The sequence below is a fragment of the Corvus kubaryi genome, unplaced genomic scaffold, assembly GCF_017639235.1.
Source record: "Corvus kubaryi isolate FWS band 111438036 unplaced genomic scaffold, C.kubaryi_AGA036_p1.0 37386, whole genome shotgun sequence".
In the NCBI taxonomy this organism is placed as follows: Eukaryota; Metazoa; Chordata; class Aves; order Passeriformes; family Corvidae; genus Corvus; species Corvus kubaryi.
This window is the reverse complement of record NW_024581128.1, coordinates 2,494,667-2,517,047: the sequence shown is the minus strand read 5'-3', so window position 1 is coordinate 2,517,047 and position 22,381 is coordinate 2,494,667. Positions and strand designations below refer to the sequence as shown.

General features: G+C 45.7%; 1 long non-coding RNA gene across 1 annotated transcript; it reads left to right on the top strand.

The window, feature by feature from the left end:
- The first annotated feature begins 634 nt into the window (after nt 1–634).
- Nucleotides 635–20,874, top strand: LOC121668704. Its single transcript, XR_006017526.1, has 4 exons — nt 635–5,567; nt 15,404–15,541; nt 15,807–16,817; nt 20,723–20,874. It is a non-coding gene; the product is annotated as an uncharacterized LOC121668704 (long non-coding RNA).
- Nucleotides 20,875–22,381: the final 1,507 nt, after the last annotated feature.

Here is a 22,381-nt window from a genome sequence, read left to right as displayed (position 1 = left end):
GGCGACCTCTGTTGTCTGCACTCCGGCCCTTTCCCTCCCTATTCCCGTCCCCATCCTTATTCCCATCCCCATCCCTATCCCTAACCCCTCCGCCGAGCTCCGCGGGCGCCCTGTCCTGCGCGGGGCGATCTCCCAGCCGGTGCCTCCATCCGCCGAGCCGGGGTCCGCTCCCTTGCGTTCAAAAGCACAGCCATCCCTCCCCGCAGCCCCGCCGGTCCCCGCCGGTCTGGGAGCGGAGAACTCGCCGTGCCCCTTCTTCCCCTACCTGCGGGCCGGGCTGCGCCGAGCCCCGAACGGGCGCTTGCGGGGACGGCTTCCCCGGCACTATCGCATCTTCCGCCCGGGCAGCGGGGCGGGAGAAGGAGGACCCCCGGTACAGCGGTCCCGACTGAGCTGCTGGAGGGAACGGGGGAGTGACGGGGGGTTCCTCCGGTAAAACCCCCGGGGCAGAGGGGACGCTGCTCCCCTCTGCCGGACGCCCAGGGGCGGCGGGCAGCGGCTCGGCCCCCGCCGCCACGTCTCAAACTTCGGGGAAACCCGTTTCGATCCCCAACTCCCCCCTCCCCCCCCGTCCCCTTTCCGCTAGGACCGACTTTTTATCCCGGCGAGAGAAATCCAGACCTCTCAGGTAAGAGCCGCTTTCATGCACTGATCCCCACCCACCCACTCGGCTACCCACGGGCTACGCGCGTGGGGTTCATTCCCCCGGTGATTTCCCCGAGGCACGGCGCTCGGTAACGATTCCCCACCGCAGCGGTCCCTTGCAGGGGGTTGCTGTGACCCAACTCCCAGGGACGTGTTTCCTCCTCTTCCCATCCTCTTTTCCTTCGCCGCCCCCCCCCCCCCCAAAAAAAAAAAAAAAGGAAAAAAAACCCCAAAAGACCCCTTTTCAGCGTCTCCACAAGGCCTTTATGAGCTTAATTCAGCGCAACCCAGCCCGAAACACTTTTACAATGTAATTACAGCCCTACAAATTGTTTGCCCAAACCTCATCCTGGATAAGGATTTTACAATTAGCAAACAGTTCTTACTCTTAGGGCTGGCTGTGAGGAACTGCTCAGCTCGCCGCTCCGCCCGCGAGAGGCCGGCCAGAAAAAAGAAAGAAAGAAAGAAAACTTTAAAAAAAAAAAGAAAGAAAAGAAAAAAAAAAAAAAAAAAAAAAAAAAAAAAAAAAAGAGGGCTAATCCGGACAGCAATCGATCATCTATTAAACGGGAAAAAATAAACGGCCAAATCCGCGCTATCCCGGTAAACTCCTGCCGCGGCGGATGCGCTGCGCTGCATCTCGCCCAGCCGCCTTTTTAGGAAAGCCGCTCTGTTTTGGGGTTTTTTTGTTGGTTTGTTTTTTTTTTCCTCCAACAACTTGCTGTTTTGCGGGAATCTATTTAAGCTTGTCCATCGCCTGGTGGAAAGGGTGAGGGGCGGGGGGATATAGGGATAGGAGAAAAACAATACGGAAAGAGCAAGGGGGTCTGATGGGTGCGGCGGGCCGGGCAGCGGCCTCGCTGCGGAGCGCTGCGCGCCTCTACGCGCTGCTGCGCGGCCCCCTCAGACCGCGGCTGGGCCTTTGGCGAAGGGATCCACAGAGCTGAGGCAAAAAAAAGGCGTCTGGGGAGCAAGGAAGCCTCCTCCACAAGGTGGAATCTGGGTCCATTTGCTTATCGGATAATAAATGAGGCTTTTAATCAGGCTGAATTTCCCAGCTTAAGGAAAGAATTAGTCATACCTAGGAACAATCAAATGGTTTCTAGCTGGCTTCCCTGCCGCCTTCCTAGCAGGGATTTGGGAGGGGGGGCCGGGCGAACGGGGGCAGAATTAGCATCCAAGTGTGCTTTTTCACCATTAATACTGAAATTTGAAAACTGAAATAGGAACAACCAGAAGAGCGAAACAAACAAGAAACCGCAGAAGAAAGCATTGGAAAGGCGACCGGGAGATAACCCAGGAATGCTTCAGATAAGGAAGGGGGGGGAACGATACGTGCGGAGATACCCGAAAAATCAGAGCCTGATGGAACGGCTGAAGGAGGGACGGGGGTGGGGGGGAAACCCGCACTTGTTTAGAGCCTATTAAAGGTCAGATCGGGGTGGGGGGTGGGGTGCGGGCGATGATAAAAGGAGTTCAAGTGCGAGGGATTTAAGCGCGCAGATGAAGCGCAGCGCCAGGATTTGGGGAGTTTGTTTGCTGGCTCCCGATGCAGAAAACAAAAGAGCGGCGGGTCCGTCCGGAGAGTCAGCCCGAGGTCAGCCGGGGCTGCCCCGCGCCCACCGCCGGCACAGCTCGGGCCCTGGGTGCCGCGGCCACCCGGCGTCCCGGGAGTCCGCGGGGGCCGGGGAACGGGAGCGGAGGCTGCCCGCTCCCCCCACGGCCGGCCCTGGCGCTTGCAGAAGTTATGGAGGGGTTTGATTAATTAAATGGAGGGCTTCATAAAATATTTCCTAATAAAATTTACGGTTGTCTTAAAAGTTTCTAAACTGCGCTATAATTTTTTTTTTTCTCATAAATAAAATTAACTGGGAAATGAGTTACTGGCCGGGATTTTCGAGACTTCAACGGTGACAGCAGTGCCGGCGGCGGGAATGAAGGCACCCGCACACAAAAGGAGTCTTTCAGGGACAAAAGTTGAGACGGCTGCCAGGTTTTCCCCGCGGTGGCACCTCGGGGTAGCCCGGGCAAGGCAGCGCAGAGCCGACCTGAGCCCTGTCCTTCCTATTTCACACTACAAATAGAAATTTCAGCCTAAAATCCGTAGACTAACGCCTGAACCGGCAACACCATCGTGTTGGGGTTGTTGAGGGGTTTTTTTTCTTACACGATATAGGTTCTACAAGTTCGTTTGCTTTAATTTGGAAACACTGCTCCGTGCTGGGGTTCGCGACGGTCCCTGCCTTTAGCCCATCTGCCCCCGGGCACTTCTGTATTCCCTGCCTATGCCAAACGCTTTATTTCCTGTCGATATTCCTAGACTTCTCGTTGAATTAAATAATAATAATAACAGTAAAAGAAATTGCTGGATAAAACTGTGGTTGCTTAGTTCCAAAAAAAAGGAAAAAAAGAAAAGCCGCTGGGCTGTTCTGCATCCCAAGGATTGAGCTGTTGTGCCGTCTACTGGGAGACGGGAAAACTACAGCCAGAAACGCTTCCAAATTTCCTGCAAGAGAAAAGTTCAGTTTTCGGCAATTTGGAGGGGTCGGAGACGCCCAATTGCTCAGAAAAAAAAAAAAAAGAAAAAAAAAGAAAAAAAAGCGACCCCAGACGGAAAAGCTGTAGAGACACTTATTTTTTCCTTCGGCTACACCTGTATAATTGTATAAAAACTCCACTTTTTGGTGTTTAGGGTTTTACTGACTGCAGAGCGTGGAGCAATGATACGGTAAAGATGGTTTGAGTTTACCTGTGCGGGACAGTTGGACATTAGCTAGACATGTAGGAAAGAGGAATTTTCTTTTTTTTTTTTTTTAAAGGGTGTAAATATTTGCGAATGGTTTAAAAACGTTTCCCCTGCCACCAGCGGGCTGCAGCCTGTGGGCAGAGGGAGATCCCAATCCGGGCAGCTCCCACCCCGATGATGCTCTCGGAGGGCAGCGGAGGCAATCACTTTGATGCCACTCCTTGGTGGAGCAGCAGGAGGGGAGTTTACGCCGGCCCAGCGTTAGTCTCGGTTTAGAGGAAGCAATGACGTTGCTGTTTTAAGCTCCCGAACCTTTGCCCGTGCCCGAGCCGCGGGTGCTCCCAGGCAGATGCAGCCTAGCTGGGTAATTCCCCTCTCCCCTCTCCCCTCTCCCCTCTCCCTTCTCCCTGCCACTTGCTTCTCCGGTCCCGTGGCGCCTGGAATGCTCTCCTCAAAAATACAAAGCGCAAGAAGAGATTTTTTAAAAAGAGGGGGGAAAAGTGGGTTTTTGTTAAAAAAAACCCAAAACCCCAAACTTCTAACAAAACTCTTGACTTTTACGAGGCGAGAGCCGCAGAAGGGCTGTGAAATGCAAAGCCTCTGTCGTATTTACAGACAGTGGCAGCAGCCGACTGGACACGCAGATAAAAATCTAGTGGTCTACGTGAACTCCAAGGAGTGTTTTAAAGCAAAGATCTCTAAGCGCCTATTCTCAGTCACACATATGCCCGCACGTAGCCTAAAAAGCCGGAGACACCCACGTAGCTGAACAATAGTGGGGATTTCTTTTAACAGGTTAAATGAAGGTACAAACAAACCCTCCTGCCACTTGTAGCAGACCAGCTCCGACAGCTCTTTGCCTTCAGAGCCACTTGCCAGAGTTCAACAGAGGGTGAAATTAGTCTAAAATATTCGATACTTTTTCTTTTATTCTGGAGACTTGTCCCACTTCTGCTGGGCTAAATTCAGCTCCCAGTTCATCTCTGCGGGTAAAATTGCTGTCTTTGAAGGAAACAACAACTTGCCTGATCTTTTAATTTTTATTTTATTTTATTTTTATCATGAAGGTATTACAAATACTTTCCTCAGTGTACATAAAGCAGAAATTAAATGATTGCGTGTCCCTAGTGTCGAAGGCCACTCTTCTGAAAAGTTGAACGAAGTGTTTTACCCTTTCAAATGAGTCTGAAAATACTTGCAACATTGTACAAGAAGCAAATTAGAGAGTAACAAAATAAAAGCTCAATGTGAAGAGACAGAGAATTGAATATTGGTGTCTGACAGTACCTAGGCTGAACTAGAGCAAAGCGGAGTTTTGTCAGAGCTTTTCGATTTGATATTTCCCTCCAAACTAATTTTCACTATTGCTCCATTCCTGTTACCTAAGTCCATCTGCAGCTTGGCTAATGAGCCCATTACAGCATTATTTCGGCGTGCCTCTGATGCCGATCGCGGAGGATGAGCATTCATCAGAGCGGGGATCTGAGACTATTCAGCCCGGTGGGATGGGAGGGAACCCGGGGCTCTCTGCAGGCTCGGAACTCTCTGAGGGGGCTTCCCGCAAACGATATCATCTAGAAAAAATCGGGTGCAAACCAATCACGCTTTATAAACTACAAAAATAAAGGAAAATAAGAAGCAGAGCCCTGCGCTCGGCAGCGCCGTGCGGGACGGGGCTCGGGGCGTTCCCGGGATCCTCAGCCCCGCCAGCCCCAGGCACCGACCTGTGCCTGGGCTGAAGGGGTTGGGGAGGCAGGGAAGCATGTCAGGGTCCCTGCAAACCCCCGTCCCGAGAGCTACCAGCTGCCCGCTGTTCCCCCCAGGACAGCTCCGACCGCTGCTATCTGCATCTAGGCGTGTATTATCACAGGCTTTTGCATAATTGCATATTGACTTTACTAAATGGATCTGCGGAGCTATTTAAACATCCCTCTCTTCCACCCGCAAACAATTCCCTCGGCAAGAAAGAAAAAAATGCGGGGGTGGGGGGAGCTGCAAAAGAGCTTCCAGTTGCTCTTGCTCCCTCGTTTTGTAGCGTTTCTTTGGGCACAAGTGGCTCATCTCTAAGCAGTTTGGATCCAATTTGGTGCACACGAGTGCAGGGAAGCAGAGAGGATCTGCAGTAGCGTGGGTGACAACAGGATGGGTGGCTGTCACACACTTCAGAGTCTGAGAGGTGAGTGCATGGATATATGTGTCTCTCTGAGCTGCCTTGGAAAATTTTTGGCCAGCTGTGATGTCTGTGAGAAAAGCCTCTGTGGGTACGTGTGTGTGCATGCACAATGAAGGACTGCTCTAAGGACAACTTAGGAAAAACCCTCCTTGTTAACCATTTTTAAAACCTCCCTTAGAGGAGAGGCACTCAAACGTGGCGCTCCCCTTTCCCCACACCTCCCCGCTCACAGCAGTGCCCCACAAGTCACATCAGCCCCCAGCCAGAAAGCTGGGCTTTGCCTCCAAGGATAGGTGTGCTCATCCCACTGCCGCCCCTCTCCATCCTGCAGAGGCAGCTGCCCTCGCCCTTGAGCCTTATAGGGGAAGGCGGCCTCCTCCCTCACCAAGGCTACGTCCCCAAGGCAGCAGCTGTGAGAAGCAGGCAGGGAAGGGGAAAAAAAATGAAGGAGAGAAGGAGGGGAATCAGGGAGGGAGGCACAGAAAGCTGCACTTTCCTCTGAGCAGAGCAAGCATCCCCTCGGAGGGGCCCCAGACCCAGGGGCTGCCTCCTGAGCCCTGGGCCTCCCACAAGGCAGGAGCAGCATCTCCTCCTCCACAGCCCGGCAGCCACAGTGGGGGCAGCCCCACATCCTGGCTTGGCCTGAATGCTCCATGCAGGCCTTGCAGGTCTGCAGTGAGGGGACAGAGATGCACAGGGACTGAGCCAGGCTCAGGCACTGGTTTCAGACAGGAAACTCCAGTGGTCCGGGGCTGCTGAATATCCTTCATAATGACATGATGCTAAAAGTCACTTTCTGTGACTTGATTAAAGGGCTCATGTAAAAGATCTGCTGGGATCTGCAGCTGTCAAGAGGAAACTGCAGTCAGAATAATCCACCAGGATTTATCAAGAGAATGTTTTCTTTCAGCTTACCCCACCAGAGCACTTTTTTAACCTCGAGGATGCTAGCTTTCCCTGAAAAGCTGTAATTACACTTTTAAAAAGTGCTTTCCTGCTCTTATCTTCAACTTAGTTGTGGGAAGAAGACACGAAATCAGATAGACACCCAGACTCTGGAAAGGAAGTACTTTTTACGTGGAACCAAAGAAGTATCTCATAGAATCATCAGCTCAGCTCTCCTGCAATGCTATTTCCTTGCATTTAGCAGAATTTAGATCAATTAAGTACTCTCTCTTTTAGTTAAGAGGGCTTTGAGGAGGACTATCCCGCATTCAACTTCTCAGTTCAAATTTCCAAAGACATTTTTTTTCTTCTCTCAACACAACAGTGACCACAGTCCATTGAAAATTTGGCACCTAATTTCTGCAAGAGATATAAACCATCTTCAGTGAATGAGGTGTTGCCTACCAGCCAACTCTTATTGCAAGTCACTGAGATAAAGCGCCTGAGTCACCTTTTGAAAAGGGTGGTGTCTGAAGGCAGATATGCATCACAGCACATGTGGCCATGACCAAAGTAGCTCTGAATCCCTCCATGGTGGAGCCAATTAAAGCATGTCAGCAGGCTCTACCCACCCAAGCAGTTCGCGGGGGATTTTGGGGACTCTGAATTCTTTGCCTCACCCCTCTTCTTGCCTCAAAACACTACTTTTATGACTCTGCAGATGCAAACATAACCAGAAAAGAGTGCAGTTTATGAGATACCAATCAGATGCACTAAACCATCTATCGCTTCAATCCTCCTCTCCATTTCTAACATCCCTTTCAGCATCCCTTTCAGTTTGATCTCCCTCAAGTGCATCCCCTGAAATGGGACCACTCACCCAAATAATATGTGACAGCTTGTGGTTTAGGGGGTGCCACTGTAGCAGCTGAACATCTTATGAGCATGTGTGCTCGACAGGAAATCCTCATTCCATGACAGAGCACTTGAAACACAGAAAGTTTTCAAGGGCCTCAACCAAGAAAATGCGATGGTGCAAGAAGCAAAGGCGAGATGCTTTGCCTCTGGGGCCTCTGCTCAAAGACAAGCTGTTCCCACCCGTCTCTTCATTAACTCATAAACAGAAACTTTGGACCTTACCCAGAGCTCTCCCCCCACAGAATATCTTGCTTTAAATTATTTTTCCGATATCATCCAAGATCATATTTTTCCTTTTATGTGTCCAAGTTGAAGTTTATTATAGTTTTCTACATTGCTGATCAGCTGTAACCCTTTCTATTATTTTCCTGTCCTTGCTACTATTTGAAATGCTTCTTACTTGATCCCCTTCAAATTTTATTACTGCACTTCTCACCTCATTTGTGTACCAAACCCATTCTGCCTTGCATTTATTCTCACCAAACTTGAGGACACAACTCTTCCCTCTCCTCTGCTGTACAGCACCACCAGATCCACTTTTTTCCATCCTTTTCCATCCACAGTTTGCCTCTCTGCTGATGAAGTGACCCTAGCTGGGTTTAACCAGTGCCAGCCACATTGTCCTTACCATTAGTGCTACATTTCTAGTTATTCTTGCTTCTTCCCAAAGCCTTTGAAGTCGTGTAGAGACAATTTGATTCATTAGTATACCCAGCCTTGCAGTAACCCTAGCTTCTGCTTTAGTTTCTCTATTAGAAGCATATGTTGGGTCTATAACTTAGTGGAAAGCTCCACCCTCTGACTTCCCCACACAGTTGAAATTCTGCTCTGCCTCACTGAACTCAAGAGGCTGGTGCCTTTCTGCCCTGGGTTTCCATACCTGGCAATGCCACCTCCGCCTCCCTCCCTACTGGTTTGGCAAACTTGTGAGCAATATGCTTTCTCTTTCTGCATGTCTCCACACTAGAGGCTTTTACAGCAGTTCCATATGTTTGCAGTTCTCTTCACATTTTTTCAGAAGAGCTGCGATCATCCCAAATATTTCATTACTGGTTTCATGTAGGCTGAGGTCCACCAGCAGCACTTCACTAGACATCCTTATGTCACCTTCATTGTCCTTGTTGGGTCAGGAGGCAGGTAACCACCTCGTTTCTTCTTCTGGCCTTTGGGACGCAGGGCCAGTCTCTTCCATGAGGGACCACTCAAAAGGATCTCTTGCCTTCTTGACTCAGGTGGCTCCTCCCAGAGCTATGTGCCACATAATACTCTCCAAAAGTGGCAGTGTTGGCACCAAGAATATAAAACGTGGCTTGACGCACATTCTGTGCTTGGTCTTCTGGTCTGTCCTGCAGCTGTGCTATGTCCCATAGAGGTTTTCACCTCCACTGATTGCTTTTTCACTGCCCAATGGGTTTGTCTGTTCCTCCAAACACATGCCAAGACCATCACAAACAACGACTAACTCTCAGAGGAACTTTACCTCATAAATGTGTTAAAAACCCCCAGTGTTTCAAGTAAGAGACCTCCTAAGAAACTCCATCATGGGACCACTTGCTGCTCTGGGCATGTAGTTTATTCCATTCCCTCTTTCCACTTTCCAGTGCTTTTCATAAAGTCCTTCTTACCTGCCTGTCTCTTAATATAGATTTTGTTTAGGATGCCAAGCCAGCCTGCCTCATGCTTTCCCTTGGATCTGTTCCCTGCTCCTAGCCAAGGTTGCCTGTGGATCCTGCTTTGAAGTTCTTCTGTGACACATTTGCTGCTGTCGGTGACTCTTCCCTTGGCTGACGTCACCTTGGGGGTCCCTCTCCAGTGGGCTGAGAATCACACTGCCTCTTTGATCAAAATGAAATCCATTTACAAGCGCCCAATGAGCTGGCACAAACCGACCCCCAGGTTTCTAGACAAATCTAGCTGAAATAAAAATATGCCAGTTTTAACTTCAGTTGAATCCTTAATCTAGCTAAGGTGAACCCAGAATAAAAAAAAAAAATTAAAAATTTCAATTTACAAGCACTTTCTGTTTGTTTAGCTCAAATTAATCCCACATCATCAAAATTGATGCAAGATCAGGTTAAATCAAAGTAAGTGTCTATACAGGGGTTTACCTCTGCATTTTAGAAAGTGAACTTGAAATTACACTTCAAATAATTTTTATGCTTGGAAAAGGCCTTTTTCTAGAGACCAGCTGGGCCCTGATTATGAATGGTGTTCAGCTCCAGCAGGTCTGGGTGAAGACTGTAGAAGCAGATGGATCTCAGTGATGCTGGAAATCAGACTCAGTCCCAGCACCTACGGCAATTCAGCCTGCACATCCTTCAACCCCCCGTAAAAGCCAGCTCTCAATGGCTGTTCCAAGGAGCTGAAGTGGGCAGTCTCTATGTTAGAAAAAGTCATTTTTCTTTGTGATTATAACTTGAGACTCTGCATGTGTTTGTGAAGTAATTTTCCTGAACCCAATAAGTACAGCAGTTGTCTAGTGTAAAAATGAGGGGTTTCAGCCCAAGAGATTACCTCCACTTTACTAAGTTTTTCCCTTTCAAGTACTTATAACTATTGATGGCTATGTCAAATCATCCTCAAAGGAAGGAAGGACGGATGGAAAGAAGGAGGAGAGTTTTTGTAGCCAGCTGATTTTGTGTAATCCATATTTTCTTTAAAACTTCAAGTCCTTCCACAAGGAGGACTGTTCTGACCTCAGACAAATTGTGGAAAACAGTTTGAAATAAAATATATTTGAAGAATTAGGGAAGTACCTTCTCTACATGCTCAGTTCTTCGATTCCCAACCACTTCCCAAGCAGTTTGCTGTGGTGTCCTGAATTCATGTGCATGCCAGATGTGCACTGGCACTTGTACCCATGCCCCCATCCTCCTTCCTATGCAAAGTCATCTGTCACCCCACCAGCTTCTCACCTGCAGGAGGGGATAACCTGAATTTATTTTTATGACAATCATTTGGTAACTGCCTTTTTCTGGTTGGTTTTCTTTGCTGTTGAGCCTGTAATTTAGTTTTGCTGCCATAAATAGTTAACCCCAGAGTGAGAAGCTGTGAAACAATCCCTGAAGGTACTTGGCTGGCAGTGGCCGGGTTTTAACACTCAGGTTTTCTTTTTCGCCCAAGACCCAGAGAAATGATGAGTTATCAAATACCACTGGGATCACTGGTAGAACTGCTCTCTTGATGAAAAGAGGGTGCAAGCTTTCATGATGGGAAGAAAGGTCTGGAATAAAGAGAATTTGAGCTCCAGCATCATGAGGCATCAGATAATCAACATGGTCCCTTCACTTTCTCACCCAGTGGCATCTTATTCCCAGGCTGGTTTTATGTCAGCACAGGGACACAAAGGCAGAATTTATGTCCACTAGTGTGCATTAACTCCTGTCCTAACCAGTACTAATTACCGCTAATTATGTGGGACAGTGTTAATTCTTTTAGCAGCATTATCGCTGCCCTTACACTTCTGAAAGTGCCTTTGGGTGAGGCAGCTCACTTTGAAGAGATATTTATGTGGGGAATAAATATAGAGTAGCTAATACACTGTAATTTTACACCTCTGGATAGCAGCCTTTAAAGGAGGTCTTTGGGCACAAAGACAGACAAACCCTTGAGTAAGAACTACTCAATAGAAAAGGTGGCAGGATCACTCTGTGTGATCTTGGGAAAGTAATTTTGATCTGGCATTTCTCTTCTGTAAAATTGGAAAAATAATATATCCCTAGCCCTCTCAAGGGTATAATATTTATTTTCTCTGCCTTGCCAATCATTCTCTTTGCTTTTAAAAAATATTCTCCAAACCCTAATTGTTTTTATGTGTTTGCAGTATAAGACATAAAAGACATAAACTCATCATATTTTTCTATACTGTATTTTCCCCATTGTGCTGTACTGTTAACGTGAGCACTTTGCTGTGCAGAGGCTTGGCTATTTGCTGAAAGGATGAATTAAGACATCTAAAATGCTTCAGCATCTTGGCTGAGCGGCACTGCAGAGCTGGAAGGTATCATTAGGCCAAATGGCTCTTTTCTGCAGGAGGGAGAAGCCCAGATATTTTTCAGAGGATTAAGGAAAACCAGTTCACATTCCTTTGTGACCTCCATCCTGCAAATATAGGGCAGGAGGCCACAGCTTTGAATCACAAAACTCCGTTCACTCCCTTTAGTTTGGGTGTTTCTCTCCTGACTGGTATGTCAGCATTCAGCTTGGGATGTCAGGAGACATCAGATGACCCCAGCCCACCCTGGCATCAGCATCTCTGCAGTTTAGCTTAGTGTTTCTCCTTCCAGAGTCTGCATGGTCACCACGAATATGGTCCTGGATGATTTTGTTGGTGTGGCCGTCTCCTCCAGCAAGAGCACTAAGTCAGGAAGCTTTGCTGTTAGACCGTTATTGTCTGGTCCCTTTGACCCCAACAAAGGGCTCGTGCCCACCAGTCCATCAGATCCATGGAGAAAGGCCAAAAATCATCGCATGGTGCTCTGCTAGGCAGCAGAGCTGCTGCTTCTCCACATAACCAGTGTATGCATCAAGCCAGGCCGTCTCTGCCTCTGAGGGTTTCCCATCTTTGGATGGACCCTTGCCCCTGGGTCCCTCCTTCAGTCTCACTGGCAGTCAAGTGATATCTTTCAGCCCCTCCCATCACTGGCATTTCATTTCTTTTCCCTGGTTACTGAGCAGGTAGACGTGGCAGCGCAGTGCCTGTGAGCCTGCTCCTGCAGTGTTGGGGCACTGATGATCTCTGGGGCTTCAGAGATGATCTTCACATGCCTAGTTCTTTAAGACACCCTGAAGAGATGCTTCCTTCCAGAAATAGTATGCTGGGACACTCTTTCCACTTATCATACTGGAAATACTTATTCCAGCCTTTTTTGCTGCTCATGCAGCAATGCCCATGTCAGGCTTGGGGGTCTCTAACCTTAGGCAGGGCACATCTTCCCTAGGCTGCTTGCTCCCGGACTTGTGTACTATATTTGGGGTTATTTTCATCCTTTCCCTGACCATTTGGCTATTTCAAATCATTTTTCTGAGCGTTTCTCTCAACATTATGTCCAGTAAACTGGAATCAGATGTACCACAAATGGCTTTTTCAGTAAGTTATCTTTATATCTGCAGATGGATGCCAAGGTTCTTGACCCTGAATAAAGCAATTTTCCATCTGCTTTTTTGGTTTTTAGGTGAAAGAACAGGAGTCTTGTTTGCCCAAATACAGCAATACAGAAACATGCATCAGTGCTGGGCCTGGACTTCAGGCTGTTTCCTCCTCTGCCTTCCCCACCTACTTTTATGAATAAGAGGCAACATTTGGCCTTTGCAATCAAAATGAACTTTTGCACTCACTTCTCTCTCAATTCCTAAAATTTTAGACTTAATGAAAAAAAAAGGGAGTCTGCACTTTCAGCAAGTTATCTTCCTTTTCCATTTTTCCCTGTTCGCATATGACGCTTTCTCACAGAAGTTCCCTGCAAACCAACACCTGAAAAGGCTCAGGTGAGGGGAACAGAACAGCTTATCCTCTCATGCCCCCCAGTTTTAACACACTTACAAATGTACTGACTTGATTTATGGGGCTGTAAGAAGTGGGACTGACCTCTGTCCTTCTGTACTCCCTGCCAAAGAGCCTGGGAGAGACAAGCAGCTTCTGAGAGGCTTGTTGGTTTGTGTTCATCAACAGCAGCTGTCAGACAGCTCTCACTGAAGCTCCCCATCCTTTCAAAACCCACACAGCTTTCTACTTCATGTAGAAATATGCAGCAGTTTCGTTTGTATAAAACCTGCATGAATAAAAATTTAATCTAAGGCTATCACTGCTCTAACAGCAATAATTTCTCTTAAAGGCTCAATACGAAGAATACTAAATACTGTCTATAAATAAGATTGTATTTAATAGAGGAGAGAAGCAATTTAATAAGCTTACTAGTAAAATCTTCTCTGCCACTTTCAACCCCAATATTGGTCTTTTTTCCTGAGCAAAACTGGCTTGTTACAAGGAAAACTTGGGCCCCAGTAAACTGTAATTTTTTAAGGTGAAGTCATTCAATTCAAGCTTTCCTGTCCAAAAGGAAGAGGAAAAATATCGACTTAAAGGAAATATTAGTTAATCAGAGGACATCCCTTTCATAATAGAAGCTACTAGGGGATTTAAAAGAACATTCTAATTATAATAGTTCCCTAATTATCTGCCTAACATCTCATTTTTCTGTCTAATCCCATTTTTAATTATAGAGTACCTTTTTTTGCCCATCACACAACTGAAGTACTCTATTTTACTGAAAATAAATCCATTTAACTGGCGATGTCAGACAAGAAATATTGTCACTGCACCCTGGAACGTGCATGCTGTTCGGGAGGGAAATGCCTTGCCAGTGGTTTTGGATAAAATTCCTGGATGTTCCTTTTAGAAACAGTCTCATTTAAAGCTTTCCAGGTTTTCTCAAGTAAAAGAAAATGCTCTAAACCACACTGTGCTCTGCAACTGTGTCTGGCTGCAAAAGTTTTCATGCATTTAGCTTTGTTTCCCAAACTCTTGCAGCTTGGCCTCCATACCACTGAAGTTTGATAGGATCCCTACCACCAGCTAATGGTGGAATAGGATTTGGCCTTTGAACCAAGCCAGCATGCAATTTACAGAAAGGAAGCAATATTTGAGCTATGTTATCTATGAGCATCTGGTCATCAAGATCTTGCTTAGCGATTAGCAAGCCAAGAGGAAACCCTACGGAGGGGGGAGAGGAAATCCCGCAAGCAGGGTTCCCATTTCCAGCCCTGCCATGAGTTTCCTGCCCTGTCCTCCAGCAAATCTCAGCTCTCCGCTTCCCGAGAATAAAAAAAAAAAAAGAATTACCCTTCAGGGAAATTGTCAGGCTTAATGGATGTTTATAAATCGCTCGAACAAAAGGTGCTATGTCAGAGAAAAGTACTCATCCCGATGATTATTCAAATGCTCATTAAAATGCATTTTGCTCTATCCTTTCCCTTGGTTTGTGTGGGAGGCAATTGAAAGATTTAGTCTTTGTGGGAAAGTGGGAGAGCTCAAGCACTTTCCTTTGGGTGTGGGAGTGGCAACTTTGGGGAGTTAAGGACCTTTGGCATGCAGGTAGGGTTTCGTCCAAGGCTTTTAGGCTCCCATCCAGGCTGCAAGCTCTGACAGACCCAGGACTGGCAAGTTCCTTCCAGGAAGACAAGCCAGCGATTAATGGTACCAACCCCTGCTCAAATTTGCATGTATCATTTCCTTAGCTTTGCTCCTGATGGAATTAAGGATCATCCTTTAGGGAAAATTATTCTTAATGTGTATTTAAGCATTAAAAATGAATATGCGTGTGTGATAAAACTTAGGGAATAATTTATAAACAGCTAACATAACGTGAGATATGGAAGAGCTCGCTGCCCTGCAAACCTGTGTAAATGCATGTATAATGCCAGGATGCTTCTTCCCTCATGGATGTTTCATTATGTCTCCCTGACCCCTTCACGGCAGCTTGATCTGCCAGGGTCTGCTGGCTATTCCAGGTATTAAAAGCTGAAGAAGACACAATATAACTTTTCACCGCGTCAGACAGCAGCTTGGCACTGAGCTGGCAGCCTAGACACAGTATTTTTCACCCTCTGCAGCTCCATGAAGCTGCATGTGCAACCACTTCCCCTCAAATAGTATCCATGATGAACAGGAACTTTTTTTCCTGCTGACTGAAATAGCAGAATTTCTGCATTAGCTCTGAAAATGAAAAATATGGATAACCTGGGGAGGAGTTTCTATCGAAAATGCAAAGAATTTAATGCTTTTTGGGCTAAAAGTCACTGCAAGTAACAGTGAATACTGTTTCTAATTAAAGTGCACTTACTTGCTCTTATCCTGTTTAGAGGATGGGAGATGCTTTTGCAGGGCACCATGAGCGCTCCCAGGTGCAGTTCTCCCCACTCACCCTTGCAGTCGTCACATAAAGCATCAGCAGTGACCCCTCCATTACCATTTTGACTTCTACTTTTTTCCCCTCCCCTGGGGTTACTTTTTCTGTCTTGTCCTTCCTTTATGCCAGGCAAACCCTCATTGTCACTGCAGGCAGCTGCTGGGATGAACTCAGCCTCCTCCAGTGTATTACACAACCACGTGAACTGGCACTTCTTGCACCTCCTCTGCAGAGGCTGGAACAGACTGTGCAAAGCATGAACCAGGGGTGAGTCAGGCTCCATGAATTTCTCTCCTCTGTGCAAGCCCAGTCTGATCCTCACCATATCCCAACCTTTTCTCTGTACCCATCAGCAAGCAAGAACCAAACTTGGTATCACCTTGTTTGCTGGCTCAGTCAGCCAACAAACTGCCAGGTTTCAAGTCTTTCTTTCTTTTGTTTTTTAAATTTTGCAGCCAGTGCCTTTTTTCTCTCTGGTCCTTTAGTGCTTTCCTTGTGTTGCTCATGTGCTGTTCAACTTGTGTTCTTGCAGGTTTTGAAGTGGCCTTCAGTGCTTGCCCCTCTCTCATCCAGGACTTGGATGTGATACACACCAAGGAAACAGAAAAGGGGGGCAGACTCTGTCCATTGGAGCCTTCCTGCCCCACTCTTCTTTCTGACTTGTCTTCATTCACTGCCCACTGTGGTGCACAGTGACTCTACCACATCCCAGAAGATGGAAAGAGATGGTTTTGCTCAAATATTGCCCAGCTCATTCTTCTTTAATAAAGAGATTGTTTGGTTTCATTTTTCATCACTTTATTTCTCAGCTAATTCGAATAGCATCTGCTGGGCATGCCTGGCTGCTTTTCTAGCAAATCTAGTTGCTTTAGTCAATTATACTGGCAAGTGAACGTTTTCAGCATGGTAAACTTCCCTGTGCCAAGGGCCGATGCTCCATGAGACTGGTGAGCCTCAGGAAAGGGGCACCGTGACCTGATGAGGTTGGTAGACTGACAATAAGACTATGTGAGGGACAAATCTAGTCCCACCAGCATCCCCAGGACAGACTGAGGTTGCTTAGGAAAAGCCTAAAGCCCCTGCATCCCCTCGCAAATCTGCTCCTGGTGTGACACTCTAGCTAAATCTTGCACATGCCAAGGCACACATTCTTCCTTGTTGAGTAATTAAAATGCAGTGGGCAAATGATGGAGTAGCAGGAAGGTGGGGATACTGAAGACTTCAAGCAGTGGACAGGAATTTGTTTTCCCATTCCCTTCACAGATGTGCTGTAGAAATTTAATGGTCAATTAGAGCAAAACTTCCCTATGTATTCTCAGCACTGGCCTACATTTCAATTAGGGTGTTTGATTTGGCACACAACACTTTGCTAACCTCACTGTGCTTTATATCCCATATCTAAGGTCTGAAACCTGGTCCTCAGCTCTTCAGAAGCCTCACCTCTACAACAGGAGCTGTAAGACCTTCTAAGCTTTTCTACCATCCCTCCATGGCCTTCAAGTCTGACAACTTTAAATGAAAGAAGCTGGTTTTGCACAAAAAGGTGTTAGTAATACTAGTCTTGTTGGTACACAGTATGAAGGGTGTTTTCAACTCTGGAAGGACACAGGCATGCGGATGATATTACTGACAACTAGGCAAGAGTAACAATAGCTCTTCCTCATAACACTACCTTGCTCTGGCCAGTAAGATTGTGGTAAACTCTGATGACCACTTATCCACTACATAATTATCTAAAAATCAGCCCCCATGCTTATCTTTGTGCAGAAGCTTCTGTCCCCCAACAATGAGACCCAACAGCATGGTCCCACCACTGTCACATGTTTGGAGCAAGGCTTGGATAGTGCTCCTCACAGATGACAGACTGAGCCTTTGCCAAAGTGTAGGTGCAAAAGAGGTTTACATAGACAGGAAGCTTCTGCCTAAAGATGTCTGGTGGGGATGCAGAGGCAGGTACAACAGACCCCCCAAAGTCAGATGATACAAAATCATCAAGGGCATGAGCTGAAAGTGCAAATTGCTGGGGTTTTTTATGCTGAAATTTCCCCCTTCAGCCCTACAGCTTTCATCGCAAAGCAGCAGTAGAGGAGGTAGCAGCCCTCGGTCCTGCTCAAGGGCTCCTTCTTTTCTCCTGCATCCTCTTGACCCTGCCAAGTCTCGAGGCAGTCTGAGGTCATTTCCCCATCTGAAAAATTACTACTAGAGACCAATTTGTTCCAGGACTTGAGCAGTGAGATGGAATTCTTTCTTGCCATAAAGATATTTAAGCAGAAACTCTGTTGGCAGAAATGTGTGGGTTTACTGGCCCTATCTGCGTTTGGATACATTCTGTTACACGGGATGATGCAATCCTTGTCTATCCCAACAGAAGCACAGTTTAAGAAATTCCCTATTTTTTCTGATGGTTGGGCATGCTTTTCTCAGAGATCACAACTTATTCTATGTGCTTGTTGTTATTACTACTTATGTTCCCTTAGAAATAAAATCCAAATAATATTAATAAGGGGAAATAAATACCATTATTTCTAGTCTTTAACAAATAAGTATCATTAATTCCCTCTTATTATCATTCATATTAGTTATCCAGCTTGGAAGGTCCATTTTCTTGCAGAAATCAGGGTGAGATATTCTCTCAACAAATCTCCAAAACTAATAATCTCTAGAATCATCTGGAAGTTTCACGGTAAAAACTAGATTGACCCACATTAATCTTTCCACTACAATCAAAGGTTTGCCAAATGTCTTGAGACCTCACATCAAACCCGATGGCTGTTGGTCGCTCCAGCTGTTGGAGCAACCACTTTCCCTATTAAGTCTCAAGTTTGGACCCATGAATTTTGTCCATGGCTTGAATTTACAGATGGCTTCTTGGTTGCCTGGGGGCAGGGAGTGGCACTTCCACACACAGTCATTTCTGCTTTGCTAAATTATTTGGAAGCTAAGCTTCACATTAAGAGATGCTTTCGCAAGTACCCAAAAGTTGGTAGCACTTCCAAGATGGTATCCAAAACTAATCGCACAGTAGAATTATATGATCCTCAAAATACTTCATGTTTTTTCAGAAAACACTTTCTTGACCCCTGCTTGGTACAAATCACCAGAGGAATTTATTCTAAGTACCCCCAGATCTTGTAACAAATTCCTGCTGCTTTTACAGGATCAGGCTCTTCCTCTCTGGATGGATAAACTTGGTACACAGGAGTGTGTGCAACATTGTTTTCCACCACCATAGAAATTCTCCTCAGTTTGCTAGAACTGACATTGTTTCTTACGACCAAATGAAACTAGACTCTCACTGAAGACTGAACTTCAAGGGGAAATTTCACACTGAAAAAGAACTGGAGAAAAAAAACCCAGTTCCTCACTGCCTAGTGTGACAGACAGGCAGGATTTCTTCGATGCTCTTTTTCCAAGGAAGGGTTGGAGCACTAGGAGTGGCTCCAGAGGCACCTCTGCAAAGCCTAACCTCCCCCAATACATATTTTCACAAAGCAAACCCCAAACTAACCAAATTTTAAAGCAAAAAATCTTACAAATTTCAGATGCTGCTGCAGAGGGGTACCTGTAGAAATATTAGAAGGAGCTACAACCAATCTGTTAATCACTGCTATTAACAATGAATTTGTCCTTCTGTGGCTCTTTTCATCCACAGACATATCAAAGGACTAAAGGACACAAACATTAGCTAAGCATCACCATGTCTCTCCTACCGACGGGCCCAGAGCAGTTTGAGAGAACTTGGCACCCGGGACAAAGCAGTAACTTGCCGGAGATATTAAACTCTGGAATCAGCGCCAGAAGCAGGAGCCAAACAAAGCCTGCACTGGAATCAATTTTCAGGCTTTTTTGGGATGGTTCTGTTTCACTTATTTTTTAAAACAAATATGTATTCGAGGAGCTGTGTTCATTATGGTGGTTTACTTACCGGAGGCAAAGCTCTGTCCATGGGTAATTATATGTGGGTGTCCCTTCGGAGCCTCTGCTGTGTGGCAGACTTCACCCATGGAGCGTTCAAATACAAACACTGGAACAAGGTCTTTTTCTGAGATCCTGTTTATTTTTTGAGAAATGCTCCTGATTGAGATGGAAAACACTCTCCCATCACCCCTAAGGCCAAGAGTCCCTTCTTTTTCACGCTGGCCCCCATTATAGACTGCCCCCCCACCCCCAATAAATCAGTTAATGCCCCTATTTTTCATAATACATCCGGCTGCCTTACAAAAAGCCAATGAATTATTCTTGGTTTTAGTGCAACCACGGAAAATATTTCAAAGTGAAAAGGAATTGACCCAACCTACTGTGCACATTATTTATTCAGAGGTAGTACAAAAACGAGTCCCTGATGTTACTAAAACAAATCCTAATAAGTACAGAGAGCATCAATTACAGGCTTCCCTTTATAGTCCTATATATCTCTTTCCCTTTCTAGAGATAGTATCACATGTGAGGGGGCACTGTGTTGGCTTTCAAATCTATTGAGCTTTCATAATTATAACCTCCATTTTAACCTCTTTTATAGGACACACTATACCATTTCACGTTATGTTCCTTGAATCCCAACCAACCCTAGGAGAAAGTGGCTTTAAAGCTTGCTTCTGATAAGATGTGCATAAAATGGGAAATATTAAGCATTCATAACCTTATGCATACATTACAACAGGGTGCCAAGCACAAGGAAGAGCAAAGCAAAATAGATCTTGTGAGCCTCACTTGGACTTTTGTTTTTAGCTCAGTAAATATCCAGCATGCATGTAACCTGACATAATGGAACCAGGGAAATATTAACTGCAGTGAAATAGCTGGATTTTTTTTTTTTTTTGGTCCAGTCTGTATGGAATGTCCTTCTATTTAATCAAAAAGCTTGGAATGATTCCTAATCTATCATAAAAAATTTTAAGGACATGATTAATTCCATTGTTTAAATGCTGTTTTATTGCCATAAGAAACTCTCATAAATGATCCCACACCTTTCCCTGTGATCATTTCCTTTTAAAGTAATATACTAATTAATTTCAATTAAATATATGTAAAAGAAGATATATTTTGAAAAATGCTTCTCCCTTGCCATTTGCTAATATAGTGAAAAAGTGTAAACCTTGGAACATTTAGCATAGAAAATATTAATTTTTGGTAATTTCTCAAGGGGACAATTTATTAAATGAAAGGCTTTTAACATTAGCTAAAAGCAGCCCTGTAAATCATGGGTGTCATCAAACTGCTTCATCACTTCATTAATTTAAAAGATTATTATATGCGTAACTGACATAATTTTGAACAATGTTACATGGTTAATTTATTAATGTAGAAAAGCAGAAATGACATGCTGAATTGATTTATTATTATAATTGTATAATTTTAGGACTTTTCTCTGTGACTTTCACCAACAGAACAAACGATTCCAGGTGAAATTGTGCCATTATTTAATTTGTTTTTCGTTTTTGTTTTAAGGCAGGGCTACTCACTGATGTCTGCAAGGACTTAGGAAGAGAGGGTCCAGCATGGCTCCTTGGTGTTTAAGTAGAAGCTGTTGAAAGACCTCCTTTACAACCCATAGTCATCTTGCGATTTTAATAAATTTAAAGCACCTTTTACCCCTTTCAGTAGTCAAAAAAGATTTTAAAGTTACTCTAGTTATGTTAAAAATCTGATTCGGAGTAAGCTCGCTTAAATGTGCGTATTCCTAAGTTTTTCAAATGCACTGAAAGATGATTTTGGGTGGTGGAGTTTCCCCAGCTCCACTGCAGACCCCAGAGCCTCACACAGTCCAGCCCCACAGTATTTTTGCTCATAATTATATTGGTGAGCAGTTAGTGCTGGCTTCGTGCCCAAGATAAAAATATAATGCAACATCATTTCTGCATGGAAAGCACAGTTCAACTTGTCTTCAAAACCAGTATACCACGTTTGGGATTTATTTTTAGATTGAAATGATGCGTGACTCTGGAACGCTGCAAAGCTGACGGAACATTCCTTGTCTCAGCCCAAAGGTGCATGTGCAAGGGAAGGGAGGCACCACTGAAACAACCTTGCCTCAAAAATCAGGAATAAGGTTAAATCAGGATCTGAATAAATGGGGCCCCACTTCATGTGTCACTTGGGCATGCACTTCATGTGTTCCTTCAGGAACATTGATAACATGCATCCCTTTAGCAGAGCCTAAAAAAGACCAGTAATCTTCCCTGACATTCCAGAGCTCTGTGTCCCAGTGCTGCAGCCTGACTTTCTCAGGCCAAATTGTCACCAAAACAGTTATGGGTTTTGCCCATGTTTTGGCTGAATTCCCCAGACCCACACTCACACTGCACTGCTACAGTTGTGTCTGGAACCAAGTTGGGTGGGTGCCCAGGCAGCTGGGAAACACTCTTACAGTGTGGTTACACCCTAAGAAACAAACGCCTTCAGTAACACAAGCCTTGATACAGGAAATCTTGTAAAGGGTGACTACAGGTACGTCCTATTTGGAGCAACATTTATGTTGCATGGGGAGACACCGGCAGCTGCCAAAAACCATGGCAAGAGTCAGTAGAGTGACTCCAGCCTGAGCCATCAGCAATGCCCTGGTTAGACCTCCAGTGCCCACTCCCACAGGACACAGGTCCCTGTGGGTCTACAGAACCATTAACATGGTACACATGTCCCCAAAAACTTGGGTCACCTCCAGCCTTGCTTAATGCTAATGGGAAATCCCTGAAATTTTGTGCCACCTCCAGCCTCACCTACTGCTCATGTTAAGCAGCCAAACCAAGCTTTAGGGCTTTGATTACAACCTGAAAGGACCAGGAGTGGAATGGACACACTAACATCAAGGACAGATTGGTTTTGTTAAAACCCATCATGTCAGCTGCATTGAGTTCCACTGTACCGGTGTGATCTTGAGCTGTGGGCACCTGTGTCAAGCCAGAAGCATGGGGCTGGGAGTGGGGAAATGTGGGCTGCACGCTGAGTGATGCTCGGGTGGGATGTAAAAGCCTGGGCACGTCCCCAGACTCCAATCTTTTGTCCATTTTGAGTTATCTTTAGATGACCAGACACCCAGGTCTGGCCTCTAGGAGGGCCATCTGAGATGCCAATAGTAAGGACAACAAAAAGCAGAGAATTTCACAGTGG